Source organism: Amblyomma americanum, chromosome 10, assembly GCF_052857255.1.
Source record: "Amblyomma americanum isolate KBUSLIRL-KWMA chromosome 10, ASM5285725v1, whole genome shotgun sequence".
NCBI lineage: Eukaryota > Metazoa > Arthropoda > Arachnida > Ixodida > Ixodidae > Amblyomma > Amblyomma americanum.
Window position 1 is genome coordinate 56,357,753 of NC_135506.1, and position 16,720 is coordinate 56,374,472.

General features: G+C 46.3%; 1 protein-coding gene across 2 annotated transcripts in view; it reads left to right on the forward strand.

Annotated features, from left to right (window-relative positions):
• The window catches only part of LOC144107008 (putative protein kinase C delta type homolog), a 387,210-nt gene that overhangs the window by 72,257 nt on the left and 298,233 nt on the right, over nt 1-16,720 (forward strand). For both annotated transcript variants that reach the window (XM_077639983.1, XM_077639984.1), the window contains exon 2: nt 2,958-3,121. The gene's annotated coding sequence lies outside the window, so the exon portion shown is untranslated. The remainder of the gene's footprint in view (nt 1-2,957; nt 3,122-16,720) is intronic.

Below are 16,720 nucleotides of genomic sequence, written 5' to 3' on the forward strand. Positions count from 1 at the left end.
CGCTCTCGCCCTATTTCCTTGCCGTCCCGGTTAACTCAGTTTGCATAGCGTTTGATTTGGGGAAGCTGTGATCGCGGGTTCTAACCCCGGATAGGGACGAATTTTTCTTCAACTACGAAGTTTCTGTGAAAGCTGTACAGCTTTCCTTTGTAACCGTACGGCTGCGCTTACGTGGATGCCAATTAGTAATTTGCTACGTTATGACGAAGTACGGGGCATTTGTAGAGCCGAGTCTGGCTGATCACCTACACATGCTTTTACCGTACGTGTCACAATGACTTCATAATAACCTGTGCTAATGTGGGGCTGTCAGGAAGCGCTGTGTCTCAAACTTGTGATGATGTGCGGCAGTTTCACGCGCTGAGACGTCACCACTTTGCAAAGATACATGAGAGAGCAATGCCAAATGCACAGCATCTGAAGGAAAGAGACACTGAACGAGACATTACTATGCCAACTCGCTTTTTTATACAAGTTCATGTATACAAGCTCACCCACGCTTCGAAATATGCTGACAAACTTGCCAAGACAGACACTGGTGAGAATGAGAGCCTAATTTTTTAAAGCGAGATTTATTGCCTCAGGGCATCAATGATGGGCGAAGGTGTGGTGAAAGATGTAGATGTAATTAAAAGCGTCGCTAGATAGGTGAACCAACTATGTCCTCAGTACAAATAATATTTCATTTAGAAGTCACAATCTATCTATTTTCAGATATCGTTTCCCTCATACTCTTTTCTGCTATCATCGTGCCCTGGCTACTGATTTCCCATTGACATTTGCCGTCTCGTTCCGGTCTGCCATACTGACAGGCTTGGTGAAGAGCCAAAATTTGACTGACCAACTTCAATTATGCCAATACACCCATTAACAATGCGTCAGTACCAGGTTAGTGCAAACTCATTCGATTCCTAAGGCACTCCGTCGAGTATCGAAGGATAATTTTTCTCTCTGTGTCGAGCTCATTCTATTAGCACATCGTGACACAATGCACGAGTCTTGCACAATGAGCCAGACCCCGCAGGCTATGGAGCTCTTGGTGGACCAAAAATACAATCAGCAATTAAATGTCGTACAGAGCAACGACATAAAAGGGAACACAAAGACATCAGCGCTCGGATGAACTCGATTAAGCTGCCATGCGATGAGACGCCTAAACGAAGAACTACCCGATGCCTGGCACTTTACGGCTCGCCAAAAAGCTCGGTTTGTATCCCTACCGTGAGCTGAGTGATGCTTTAAAAAATCTCAGAAGGTCGCCCACAGCAATCTTTGGAGAGAAGTTTCACTTCACTGCAAACCTATGGGGGCTGGCGCGTTCTATGCGCCAGCGTTGCTCCGCTTATTAGAAAGAATGACAAACTTGGATTAGCGTATGCTTGCTGCTATACCCGCCGCGGTGGCTCAGTGGTTAGGGCGCTCGGCTACTGATCCGGAGTATGCGGGTTCGAACCCGACCGCGGCGGCTGCGTTTTTATGGAGGAAAAACGGCAAGGCGCCCGTATGCTGTGCGATGTCAGTGCACGTAAAGATCCTCAGGTGGTCGAAATTATTTCGGAGCCCTGCACTACGGCACCTCTCTCTTCCTTTCTTCTTTCACTCTTTCATTTATCCCTTCCCTTACGGCGCGGTTCACGTGTCCAACGCTATATGAGAAAGATACTGCGCCATTTCCTTTCCACAAATACCAACCAATGTTTGCTCAGGATTGTAGTAAGTTTTTGCGCAAATTTTTAGATGGGACTTAATCGAAGCTTGAAAACTAGATCAGTGCACTAAACTGCACAAACGCCTTCGGAATTCCCTCTTTAATAATGCTAAAGCATTATACGGGTCATAAATTGGGTAAGGCGGCCGCAGGAAGTGTCTGCAGAACGTTTCCGCAGATCGTCGTACCAAAAGTCACGTGACGTGTTGCGTCATATAATAATTGTGATATGAAGCATAAAATAGGAAAGGGTGCAGTCTGTCCTAAGCAGAGCTAGAAAAGACCGGATACAAAGAAGTGTCGTAGTATGTCGTAACCGGATATCGCCGAAATGGTGCAGCAGTCAAACGCAGCTGCAGCAACAAACGCAATACTTTCGCATTTCCCCACTGAAGCAAACTTCGTTGGCCTAGCAATTTTTTCTATAAGTTATGGAACAACCAGCAATTCAAAGCAAAGGAAACTGCACGGTATTCTCTCTGCTGGGAAGGCATAAATTTCAATTACACCGCAGCATACTGCGAGCTTTTTGTGGCAGACTAAGGGCACCCTTTCGTGACCAAAACGTTGAAATTAGTGCGAAATTTTATTGCAGGTTCAGAAAGTAGTTGCTGAAATTAAATCACTTATTCTGAGAACACTGAAAGCTGATTTTAAATATTGCGCTTGCTCGAAGAATGTCTTACGTTAAAAGGCTGCCTTCGTCGTTATGTGCAGGCTTTCAGATAACAAACCGCCACGCAATTTAGTTTCCACAGGCTTGCTTTTAACTTATCCCAAACATCCTCGCAAGCTTTCTTTATCGAAAGCATAAGTTTCTTCCTCACAGCACAAAGGAAGAATAGCAAGAGGAGAAACCGTGTTGCTGCTACCGAATGCGGCACTTATGGCATTGTAAAATAAAAAAAAACAATGCCGGTATTTTCATGCGCTCATACAAGGACACTGCAACAATTTAGGGTGAAATTTACCTCCAGAAAGAGTAGCATGTTCAATCTGCATTACTGCAGTATTCATAACGGTCTCTGTGGCGTGTCCAATGCAGGAGCACCTGATCGCCAGAAATGGTAGTGTGATCTTGGGACGGATCGTTTAAGACTAGTCATAATATTAGAACGATGTATGTTGTATGAGATGTGTCGGATCTGTATGAAATACGAACAAAATCGATAAAGCGTTTTTTTTACGTAATATGCAGGAGAACGGTGGGCTACCCGCAAACTAAGCGGCTGCTCTTTTACTTGTGCAGAATACACCAGGAGAGCTTTTAGTTCCTCCACCTGCCACAGGCGCCGCGCTACGGCCTGCTTGAACGAGTTTCCGGAAAGGCCTAGCGGTCCTGTCGTATCCGACTGGTGCACAGTGAAATTCGTTCCCACTTCGGGCACCAGCGATTTCACCAAACCCCTCAAGGTAAGCATCTTGGAATTTGATCAGGTTCATCATTGCACCTTCCGTAGTGGCATTTCTCTTTGTCAGGGTAGTTACTCCTACTATGTGGACCCACAACGAAGGCGCAGTGGTTTACAGCTCGGCTGCTGATCCCAAGGTCGTGGGTTCGACCCCTGCCAGGGCGCCCACAATTTGTTCGAGGTGAAATACAAAAACGCCGTGTGGTGTGCGATGTCAGCGGACGTTAAGGTACCCCACGTGGTTTAAATTAATCCGGGGTCATTCTCTGTGCGTAAGCATCATAGCACGGGTCGCCTCGGAGCGTTAAAACCCCACAATCTGCAATTCATAAACGTGCTTCTTGGGCTCTCTTCGCTACCTGTTGCTACCGAAGAGACCCTATTCCTCGCGGCGCCGTCTTTTCACGGTCTCCCTTCTTCTTTTACCGTACCTTCATATAAAGTAACTTCTCTTTGAAAAACTCTCTGCGCTCCCCAATCCTCCTGTGTAGGCATGTGCCATTGTGTAAGGGTAACAACAACAACAACTTCTTTTTGTCTGAACCAAATTTCAGCTAATCCCAACCGTGAATACGTCCCAATACTTCAGGGGCAACAACAAGAGCAACTTATTTTTTTTTTCACAGCGCTATATTAGGTTCATTTCCAGGTCTTGTGCAGTCGCTATGATCGCTCTCAACTCGTCCGCATCGTCGTCGCCCTTGATCATGGGACCAGTCTGTTGACGCAGCCCGTACCGCGTGCTCGATGATAGCTTCGTCCTCATCTTCAGCCACAGTAATGACGAATACAGCGGCAAAACCGCGAACGGCAATGTCACTTGCGCGGCTAAAAAGGCACTTGCATACCATCCGTACATTTAACACACAGTAAGCATTCATTGTAACCCTCCCATAACGCATGCTCAACCGTCGTGGCGTCATGAGTGGCGTCTTGATGCGTTAGATAGATAGATAAAGAGGAGGAGGGAAAGGCAGCGATGTTAACCAGAAAGGGGTTCCGGTTGGCTACCCTGCACTGGGGAAGAGGGATTAGGGGACTAAAAGGAGGAAGACAGAAGGTAAAAAGGCATAACACACACACACGCACAACGCTGTCACAATTTGTCACTCAATCCAGTCGCTCTCAAGTAGGCAAACAGTGCCTTGTATGTCTTGAGGGCAGACGACTGCTGTGGCCACGGACCGAGGATCTTTTGCTCTGTTAATGGGCGAGGATCGAGGCGGTCCAGGGCGCCTTCGTCTTCCACGTACCTTAGCACGTCGCGAAGCAACATTGTTATGCTGTTTATGGATCGGTGTTTGCTTTTACCAACCACTATGCTTTCCGGATGGGGATGGCCGACAGTCCTGCCTGTGAAAGCTGTGTTTGTGAGGAGACCATCGCTCATCTTCTTTGTGAGTGCCCTGCATTCGCGAGTGCAAGACATACACTGTGTCTTGATGCGTTCATTATTCAGCAAACCATCTGGGGGTGATAACTAATCTTAACGCGCAGGTAAATGTTCGTTAAATATATTTACTGGCGATGAAGGTTGTCAAAGTTTTCACAGGCAGAATTGCTGGGACTGCTTGGAGTGATGACGAAAGAAAATAGATTCTGAGGATCCAGGAAGCTAGATCCGACGACATCCACGCGAAGTGAACTGAGACAAGCTTTGGACGCTTTGGTGATAGTCTTCGTAATGCGAAGAGCCGGATTTTCCATACTTCAAGATAACGTCGGAAAAAAAGAAAGGGGTGGTCGCGAGGCGGAACGTAGTTAAAGCTCTTCGCCTGACGGTCTTTTAGTCAGCTATGGGAAGGAGGGGAGTTTATTCTTCGCATGGGAACCCAAAGCCGTCGTTACCCAGCCACCATTATTAGACGTTTTCTTAACGCACCTATACGGGCTTGCTCTTACTTGCGTCTTAACTGGATGCCTTTCAGATAATTCATGACGTGCTACGGGAAGGTTTCCCTAATCAAATTGCGCCATTATTACCAGCTTTTTCGACGTTCCTGATTATGACGTAGCAATGAGGATAATGAAATTTTCTCATTGCTTTTCATCGTCGTCTTCTCCGCTTTAAGCTAATTATTCAGGCTACAAATCAAAAGCTGAATCGGGGAGTGCGATAATCTCGTTGCCCCGTGCTGGCCTATCGCAGGAAACTAGCAGCACTTTCCAGCGAGAGTGCCCGGCGAGATTCCGTGTCGATGTTTAATGACTCGAACGACGGCACGCTTCATTACCTCCAGTTTGGAGGAAATGGCAAAAACCGCGAGCGAGGAAAGGCCCCTAGCATCACAAAGTCGCTCTCTCATTGTGGCTCTGGACCATCAATAGGAACCACAAAACCGACAACAACGTTATCCACATGGAAAAAGTTCGCATTTACAGCGGCAGAGAATGATCTGCTGTCACTGCGGTACGATAGCTGCTCGTTCTGATTAAGGACATTAAGGACATTAAGACATTAAGGACATTACGCACAATGCGGTTGATGTTTCTCGCGGTGTGCGTCAGTGCTTATCATTGTTACACTTTTTCTTCTTCTGAATCTCATATAAACAGAAGGAATAGGTACAAAATACAACTCTGTAGAAGCCAACCTGCACAGACCGAAAAGGGCGCATTTCCGCACATACCTAAGAAGTTCTTTGGAATGGCTGTGGATCTTCTATCAAGAAATTGCTTCTCCCGGGGAAAAAAAAATCCCAGAACGGTTACCACTGTGTATCGTGCAATTAAGCGACAACTGTTAAGGTATTTTCATCTCATGATATATTCTGGAAGAGAATTTCAGAGCGAATTTATATCTTTGTGGTTATTGAGCATTCTTGTCAGTTTTCCCACTTATACTCGTTCTTCGAGTAGCACTTCTCCCCAATCCTCCGCACTAGACGCACCGCTGAACCTCTCCTCGGCTGGCGCGTGGCACACCAGATGGAGCGGACGGACCCTGATATATTCCACCGCCCTCGCCATCCCATTCGTATACACATTCCTGCGCTCTTGTCACTTCCTCCTCTTTTTACAGAAACCACCCTCTTAATGGTTAAAAGCTATCGCTGGAAATATTGCATTGCCATGCTTATCTATAACTGGCACGCATACCTTGTTGCGCGTCATTACCTATTCGCTGCGTGGAAATTAGACACATAATGGCAGTGCTTTTGCGCACAGATTCCAGGTGTTTTTTTTAAAGCAAACGCGGGGCGCGGGACTAAACACACTGATGCAACTGCACAAAGTAGACATGCAGAAGGTTCATCCTGATTGCTGTTCGGTGTCTTTTGGGCTTGAGAAACCGCGGTAAAAAAAAAGGCAACAAAAGTAACTTTGCCCAGTTTAAAAACTGCACCATTTAGGGCAGTATTAGCGGCACGAGCGCCATATGTTAGTCACCACGCCGGATTTTATCCGCTCTATGGATTTGGGTGAAACTGCATCTCATTATGTAGGAAATGCTGCATCCACGTTATTCGTATACTCGCCTGTGCAAATGCGGAATAGGACCCACTTGGTGAAAATAGCTTCATTTGAGCCCCAGCTAGTAAGCTCAGGGTAATACCATATAAGCTCAATTTACCTTTTTCTGGGCTTAAGACAACATCATGTCCACTGCCAAAACGTGACAGCGTAAGTATATTTGAAAAGCATAGATGTACTTATTGGACTCTGACATAATGCGCATTTGGGAAAACAGAGTAAGCAAAACGTACTGCTGGAACAAAACTGAACCAACTTTGTAAGTTGCGGACGGCAAGGACGGCAGCAAAGACCCACACAAGTGGTTAAAGCACACTCTTGCAGCCGCATGGAGTAACTAGTTGAAACACAGTCGATTTTCCGGATTGTCCCGCTTTATAAATCACATTTGCGATGTAATGCTGGTCTAATCAAAGAGTAAAAACCGATACATCATGCAAAAAAGAGGATAATTGCGCAGTATTTTTGGGCGCAAATGTGTTCATTCCTTTTTTTTCCTATTTTCCCCATACACTAAAAAACATGACCAATGTCCATAGTTTTGGAACACCTCAAGGGAATAAAAATAAATGTGAAAATGCTTCACGGCAATACCAACGTAAACTTGTTGCGTGGCGGCAGCGTTTTTATTGAGGAAGCACGCTAAGGCGCCCGTGTGCTGTGCGATGTCAGTGCACGTTAAAGATCCCCAGGTGGTCGAAATTATTCCGGAGCCCTCCACTACGGCACCTCATTCTTCGTTTCTTCTTTCACTCCCTCCTTTATCCCTTCCATTACGGTGCGGTTCAGGTGTCCAACGATATATGAGACAGATACTGCGCCATTTCCTTTCCTTTAAAATCAATTATTATTATTATTATTATTATTATTATTATTATTATTATTATTATTATTATTATTATTATTATTATTATTATTATTATTATTATTATTATTATTATTATTATTATTATTATTATTATTATTATTATTATTATTATTATTATTATTATTATTATTATTCCGGTACGGACCGTCTGGGACCTGTGCAGCCTATATCAAGAACAACCCGCCTGCAAGCCTAACATTGAAGGTGACGACTCTTACGTAAAAGCATTCAGCCACATCTCGGCGGCGCGCATTCACTGCCCAGACTGATGCGTATACTTGAACGACTAATAGAGGAACCAAGAGGCCATATCGCTTCTTCTTAAAACGAGACCACAGATGCACGCTGTACGTTCTTCCATTCACGATGCACCGCGTGCTTAAAGCAGTCGTCCCAACGTTACTTAGTAGTTTGTTCGAACTTCGAGGAAATACTGCGGGTGCACATTTTTTAATTACTGTTTTTATAACGCTGACTTTTCCTAGAAAAAAAGGGCCACATCGACACAGTGTGACCACCCACAGCTCAACACCATGTGCAAGTGATTTATTTCGTTCCAAAGATACACGGGAACACCGAAAATTGGATAGAAAAAGTCATGCCAAAGTCTTTCGTACCCGCAAGAATCTAGTTATCAGCAAAGTAGCATGATTTACTCAGAAGCACACGAGCAGTCTTCTGTGAGAAAATTCAATGAGGAAAGTTTTTGTTTTTGTTTCTTCTGCAGGAACTTTTGGTGGACGTTCTCTCCGGGAATAGTTCATAAAAGACACCCAAGCAAATGCACTTGTCCCTGCGATAGTCTCTGTTACATGCTACAACGCATTTGTAACCTGGCACACCGGAGGGTAGCCGAAAAACACAACAGAACCTGTCTGTTGTCAGAAAACTCGAAACAGAATTCTCTCATGTTTCTGACAAAAAACTTGTAGTAACAACAGAAATGTTTGTAATAAAAAAAATTGTGTATTTACAACAGAAAACTTGTGGAAAATGAACCACATTTATTGGATGTCGCGGCAGCCGCGGATGGTGAGCCGGCGGAGCGGGCCGTCGATGTTGCTGGCCAGGCTGGCTGCCGAAAGTGTTCTGTTCTTTCCTGCGCGAGCCAGGTCGAGCTTTCAGCTTCATCTTCATGAGCGCCGCTACAGGTCCCCTCCCCCTCCCCAATCGCGATGCGCGATAAAAGATAGAACAAAAACGGGATCTACAAGTTTGTTCATGTCCATGAAGTTCGGGTCAAAGGTCGGGAAGGCTGTCGGGTGGGAGAAACGAGCTCGGACGGTCGAGCGCGCTGCTTCGCAAAGGGCGAGGGGAGCCAAAAGATTAGGATGACGGAAGGAACAGGCGGGAAAAATCATCGAGGAATGGGAGGCGAGCTAGGCGTGCTTCAGTCGTACGGCCTACGCGTAAGGCCGGTAGCTGGGTTGAAATGGACCGGGAAATGCTGATACAGAAAGTGGAGCTACGTGAGGATGTACGGAAGATATGCGATGTGCGCTGTCCCAGTCGGCGCGGAGAAATGTATGGCGTGAGGAAGACACATCCGTAAAGTGGAGGCGATGCCTAGGCCGCTGGCGATGGCGAAACGACGGCGGACGGCACTGGGCTGGAGGTCTTGTGCGTGGGGCATGGGCTGCCTTGTTAGGAAGTAGTCGGAACAGGCGACTGGGTGTACCGGCCGTCTGCAAAAGTGATCCCGCTGTGGCAGTGGGACCGCTTGCTGGGAACAGAGGGCACAAGTCCGGGACGTAGCGACTGGCAGTGGGAAGAAAGCAGTCGTGCTGAGTCCATTGGCGGGGCTTGATGGGGCACCCTGTAATGCGTCGCAAGCATGGTACCGTCTTCAATGGCTGTCTTGTCTGTCGCGGAGGCACAGTGCACTTGTGAAGGCGCCAGATGGGCTGATATCCGTGCCAGGCGGTTCGGGTGGCGCATGAAGCGGGACAAAGCTCTGGTGTGGCTTGCATGCGCCCCGCTACAAGAACAGTTGGGCTTACCGTGGTTGGGCATGAGGTGGCAGAAGAAGATAGGACTAGAAGCGAGTTCGGGCCCGGATTGGAAGAGGGCGCTGCCGGTGATGGTCCAAGCGCCACAGCTGGCGAGCAGGGCTGGGCAGGAGGCGCCATGGGACGAGAGATCACAGGTGAATGGCCGTCCGTAGGGGCCGGTGGAGCAAACTTAGGAGAGACCGGGGTGTAGTATGAGGCAGCTGGTTGAGAAGGTTGGCAAGAGACCCACGCGTGCTCGCGTGGCACTTGCCGAACCATGGCCGGGGGCACATTCGGTGGCGGCGATAGTGGACAGACCGGTGTAGAGAACGGCTTCGGTATATTAGCTGGCAGAGGGAAAACTTCCCTGGTCATTGGGAAAGGAGGCGCTGGAAGTTGCCAATGGAGCAAACTGGGGAGAAACGGTGGTTTAGGAGGAGGCAGCCGGCTGAGTCTGGCGGCAAGCTAGGACTGACGCTAGCACGCGTTGCACTTGCCGAACCATGGATTGGGGCCCATTTGGTGGTAGCGACGGTGGAGAGACAGGAGTGGGGAGGGGCTCCGAAGCAGGCGTGGGCGGAGGGAAAGCCGAAGCAGCTCGGTGAGGGACTGCGGCCAGGGGTGGTGAGTCGAGTGACGCCGCAGGTTCTGAGTCCGGAACAGGAGCGCAGGAAGGCGGCGGGAGCTCCAAGCCAAAGTACGCCGTGAGGCCCTTCTTGAGATCACCGTAATGCCTTGGCCAGGAGGCGGCAACCGCAGCGTTTCCAGGAGACTGGGTAGGAGTTCGCGGCAGGCATGCTGATAGCGCAGCAGCTTGCTGGACACGTTATTGACCTGAAAGCGCGAGTCCAACAGCGCCAGCCACAAAACGTGGTTCCTGGCATAAAACGCGGGCAGGCCAGGCAGCCGAGGATGGAAGGAACGCTGATGGGGCTGAAGGAGCTCACCGCGTGCGATGTGAGGCACTTACATGGCGGCGAGAAGAATCTGCCGAACGCAGGGCGCGAACAGCGGGCGTGCAGCAGCAAGGTAAAGTGGAGAGACAAGACGGGCAGAAGCGCAGAGCCGGTGGTAGCGGCGTTGCGTGCGTGGAAGCTGTCGTCCGGAGTCACCAGATGTGGAAGGCGATCCACATTTATTGGATGTCCCGGCAGCCGTGGCCGGTGAGCCGGCGGAGCGGGCCGTCGACGTTGCTTGCCAGGCCGGTTGCCGAATGCATTCTGTTCTTTTTTGCGTGAGCCGGGTCGAAATACTATAAACGACACTATACTATACTATACTACACTATACTATACTATACTATACTATACTATACTATACTATACTATACTATAATATTATACTATACTACAAACGACACACTATAAACGATGAAAATAATATAAACAACATAAAGATCACTCGTTACGACAAAAGTACAAAGTATTTTGTCCTATTTCTTACACGTTTCTCCTGTTGTTTTTTATGACTGGGAGAGAAAGCCTTCTCTGACTGGCTCTGTGGTAACAGAGATCTTCGTTAACGAGTGGTGCTTTGCTGGGCCGCTCTCATACCCCACTTAGTAGAATAACCGCTCCTTAGGATTTCTTTCAAAAAAAAGAAAATAGGACAGTCTGAAAAAAGGTGCGCAAAAAAAGCAGCAGTGCTTTAGGAACCCTTGACAGCAGCAAAGAATACGTTTAGCTGGAAGTGTGGTAACAAGGGTTCGCCTGAGCGCGGCCAAATGTGCAGAACTAGGCACCAACTAGAAGAAAATTGGTATCGATTTCATCTCGAATGACTGCCAGTGGTGTCCGCAGCCACAGCATAGGAACAAAGGGTTCAACATTTTCCCCACCGAGTTCCCTGTAGCGCTGCCGCTAATATGAAAATACATGATCAATTTCATGGCAGGAACAGTTATGAGCCTCGTGTTGGCAAGTGGGTCATTATTGCCGCCTCGTTCGATGTTGCCCGGTCTGCAGTTGTGAAAGTTCAGTGAGCGTCAACAAACGAGAGCGGATGATCTCGTGGAGTAAAGCTCGAAATTTGGTCAACACGTCGCCGTCATTTAAACCCTGCTGATATCGGTCCGAACTTCATGAATAAAGTAGGTCATCCATAATATTTCGTTCCCGACTTGGTACGCAGGAAAGACTCGACTACGAGATCATCTCAATGAAAAAAAGGCTTTAATTCAATAACAACGATCGATCGTTTCGCGAACATGGATATGCCGCGTTTCAAACTTGCAAAATAATCTCCATCTTCCAGCCAGTGGACACTTCTGTTTCTGCGACATGCACGAATCAATCATTCTGTCATTTCTTGTCAGCGAGGCCGACGCCCGCAACTCAGTCATCTTTATTCATTTGTGGCCCTTAGACCCCAATGTCTTGCTCTTTTTACGCTCGTTTTTTTTTTCGCCGCTGTGAAATGACGCGTGAGATACGCCCGCGCGACAGCACCAGAGATAGCGTTCCTATTTGACAAATCAGATCGGAAAGATTGTTTTATCCATTGTATGCATGTGTGGTTTTATGGAAGAGTCGCCGCATGAGCAGTCGCAAGAAAAGGTTCATTCGGGCGTGCATATTCGATCAGAATGCCGGGACATATCAGAGCAGAGGCTAAAGTTGTAGTCTCATTTCATTGAAGTCCTTTCTTTTTGCAGCTCCATTACTGCCCTGAAATTAAAGCAGTTCGTGCGGAGCTTTTAATTCCTTTCTGGTATCCTACTATAAGCACGATCACACGAATGAAACTACCGTCAGGAGCTCTTTCTCTAAAGGCAACAACAACAGCAAGGATTAGAAATGCAGCTTGCACAAGAACATAGGTAGGATTGAGGCCGACGAAAATAGATATAGACAAGGTTGCGGCGCTATTAGGTGTGAACAAAAGTGGAGTTGTTTCTTTACAGCTCCTTTAAATAGCAGAGATGTAGGCAATTACCATAGCGAACAACACAGCAGCATCAAACACACTAAATTTAGGCACCATGCATATTGATATTTTTTATTCACACAACAACGTTGTACATAGAGGGCCATAAGAGAGACTTACTCTACCTGACGGGGCCCACTCGATATACTGCTCATAGCATGCATTGTATCAAGACGATACGATACGATAAAAAAAAATTGTTTTTACAACCGCAATGAAGAAAAGACAATGCCTACCTGTGCGAAGATAACTCGCAATGACGATGACGCGCTATGACACATAAATGTGGAGTTTCTTCTTGCTTTGCATGTGATTTTCACACCAACACATGTGCTTTTCTATTATTAACATTTTCATTTGGCAAAGAAAGCTTGTTCGCACTTCAACTTTTATTCGTTTTTGTTATTGCCCTACTCGCGCCTTGAGATGTTCATCGCAAAGAGAGGCCGCATGTCTCTCGAAGCCACCGCCATTCGACATTCAGCGCAGGCTACTTCGAATAATACCCTTAAGGGACACGTTCTTTAAGACGTTTCTCCCCAGTCAGGCCCCTCTTTCCTCTGTCACCTTTTTTTTCTTTGACATTGTCTCTGGGCCATCTAGGCAAGGTTCCGGTACAGGTGGATCCTTTGCTTCCGGCGACAGACTAGAACATTTCCTAGGCAACGTACCTTTGTCTACCTCTCGCTTCTGCTTCCTGTAACCTATTTCTCCATCGATTTAGATGCAAATCTTCACGTGCGCTCCGAGAACTTCTCAAATTTTCGCCCATTTCCATTCGGCTCACAAAATTTTGCCAATCACGAAAACAGTTCACGGTGCTTTTCTTTTTACTTTATTTTGCCTATTTCTTTCCTTTCCAGAATTCTATCCAACCTATTCTTTGGAGCTTCTCCCGAATATTTAGGATTCTTAGCATATAAAGAAGACGAATAGCAGAATGCAAAGAATAATCATACTAGTTGAAGCCACCGAGGTGCCCGTCTACAAACTGGACAGACAAGGGTTCGATCCGTGCCACGGAGGTCGCATTTCGATGGAGGCGAAAGTCTAGAAACCCGTGTTCTGTGCGATGCCAGTGCACGTTAAAGAATCTCAGGTGTACGAAATTACCTGGAGCCCCCAATACGTCGTCCCTCATAGCCAGAGCCGCTTTGGGACGTTAAACCAAAACCGAACAGTACAAGCGGCAATGTTGGGGCTTAAACACGAATCATTTCTATGCGTCTTTCAGCGGCATGCCACAGAGTTCTACAGTTGTCTATTTCTATATTCACCCACGCGTGGAGTTCCCTGTATCTGTGCGCATCCCTAGCATAATTGAGCATCCCCACATCTGCTTCCTTTAGTGAAGTAAGCATGGCAACACAGGGTCGTAAGTATTGTATTCAGGCAACCAAGTGTTAAATTTCTGCTAAGTTAAGCTCGAAAAACCTCACGACGCAGCTGTTTTCGAGTTCCTCTGCATCAGGAACGCCAGCCGTAAAACACAGGCATATATTTTTATTATTATTGTTGAAGAGTCAGAGTTCTATGCCCATTTTCAAAGATAGAAAAACAGCTTACACAAGCGTTCTCCCTTTGGCGAGACGGCGAGGCTTTTGAAAAGCGCATTTTGTTTCCGAGTGATAAACGACCGTTAAAATGCATTTTAACTGAAACTGTAGGACTGTGTACTACAGCTCCAAGCGGGCTCCCATCTGTGACCGCTAGGCAACGGTCTGTGAAGTCTGCACTTGTATCTGCGCCCCTCGCTACTTAATGTCGCAGAATTGGGCATAAAGTAGCCAGAGGCTGCATGTTTAGCTCGCAAGCTGTCAAGCGCTTCTCTGCCGCAATTCGTCGCGCAGTTCAATTTTGTACGGGCGTTGAGTGATGAAGTGCAGTCGTTTTGTTTTTTTTTCACGCATGAGTTCATGGCTCCTCTGGAGTTGCAAGAAAGCTGGTGTCACGTTCTTTTGCACATGTTTTTGTGAGGCAGCAACAAAGCCAAAGAATCGTGTCGCTTTCTTTGTTTACGTGTCTTTTAGATGCTGAGGTTGCAGCAGTACACGAAGAAAAAAAAAAGCAACAGCCGATGGTTACACCGAAGCTTCATGCAGCGAAAGGAGGAGACGTTGTAATTCGCCTACATCAACTAGTTTTACAGTATTACGATGGTGCACTATTTCTTTTTTTGACCTTGACCAGCATCTGGTATAACAACAACACAAACGCCAACGTCGGGAATTAAGGCATCGCCTGGATTATCCCGTCTACCCTATTGTTTTCGTGCGCAGGATAGCCAGCCTGCGCTGCAGAAGCAAAACTGCGGTTTTAAAAACGGGCATTGCGCAGGCCTGTATCAATCTGCACAGCTTTGAGAAATGATAATGAGCGGGAAATCCTTGTTATTTCTGGCAATATTGCCGACCTTCATGAGAAACCTTGTTCTGAAGCGGCGAGCAGATAACGGCATGGCCCCGCACTATCTTCTACAAACGAAGAAACAATACATTGCTTCAACAACGTAAAATATATGTTGTGTGGAGATTAAAACCGTGCCAACCATGGGGCAGCATTCGATAGGTTGGAACTGACCAGAAAGATTGAATAATAGTGAGAAACAGAGAAGAAACTGGATGCATAAGGGGAAGATAGTCTAGTTTGTAAATGGCGATGTCATTTTAGATGTGTTATAGCTTATAACTTTTTGCAGCAGTCTTAGCGTGGGTCAGTTTCATAGATAACGACTTATGAGTAAGAATCGTTCCATTTTTGGCTTGTCAAGAGACATGAACCTCGGGAAGGGCCTTCAAGAAATAGACTTTTTCACCTTTAAATGAAACATTGCTCAAACTGTTCATTAACCAACGACTAACATCTATCAGTGATTTTGTCGTTCGCTTTTTCAGCTTCGGATGCATAAAAATCGGCACATATCTAGGTTCGCGCAACAGAACCGTTTTAATGAGGCCGTAGTACCAATCACTACTTAAAAAATCTCCCCGGTAATGACTGAACGCCGATTTTGCCACCTCTTACTATGTGAATATCTCAACTTTTTAGAACTATACTTGTGCAGGACATTCTGAGTGTCACAGCCTGTTCAGACGTGATTTTGGTAATGAACACTCCTACATTTTGCTGCTGTCTAATGAGCATTCCATTCTAGTGTGCGCGCAAGTGTTCGCTCTAGTATGTGGGCCATCAATGGTCATGTGTTCCACACTGATTCTGGCAAGGTTTGTGCTTGGTGAAAGGGTTCACTGTTAGAAAAAAAAATCGAAGAAAGGGAGATTTGCTTCTTCGCCCAGATGTTGGTGAATGCTGTTCGGAAGTTTACCTTAACCCGGGTATAAATGTACCGGCTGTCCCATCTAAATGCAACTAGGATATTAAAAAAGAGGGATCTCGGCGAGTGGAATTAGATGAGCATTGTTGAGAGTCGTTTGTCCCAGTTTCTAGCATTTTTGTAGTCCTGGAAAGTTTATAATTTGCAAAGACTGATTAGTTAATTTTTAAAATATTGGGAAAAGCTACCAATTAGAAAGTTGTAGATGATGCTAAAACACAGCACACTGACATGGTTACAACATGGCACCATGTGCATGCATTTTTTTATCTGCCGAAACAAAAACGCTACGCAACAGAACAACTACGACACCATATACCGATGCTAATTGAGCGTCCCCAAGACCTTTGAGAACAATGTGCATCTTCTGCGCATCTTCGGAGTTCTGTCCCCGACGCGGCTTTGCGTTTGCGGTCGCAGAAAGATATGCTCCAGCAACTGCTAAAGCCGTTGCTGTACTTCGTTTTAGTCCGGTAGAGAAATTTAAGTCAATAGTGCCTTGAGCATTTCAGTCTGCTTTTCATCAAGACGCACTCCAACTTCTGAATTTACACTTTTCCTGGTGGCAATTTATAAATTTTGGCTAATTAGTCTTTACTAATTGCCTATCTTTGCAGAACATAATAAATACGCAACTCTATATAGCCGTCCGTTGGTTTCACTCGCCTAGGCGACTACATCTATTTTTAAATGCTTCGTTACATTCAGCAGAGACACACGGTCTATTCCCCAATCCATGATTGCCCTGGCAACATGGTGGTGACATTATAACTAGTGCATATTTAGGGGCAATATTCGGTAACAACAATATTTTGCTGGTGAACGTCAACTCCTTCGCCTACATTACAAAATACATGTGGACGGATGATATATTAAATCTACCTGTGGCTATGCATTTGGACATTTAAAACGACATTTTTCTGAACATCTCTTTTTCTGAATGCGAAAATTATTATTTCTGAAAAAGTGCAGATTACCGCATCTTCCGCTGTGCTAGTCTTTTTGCGC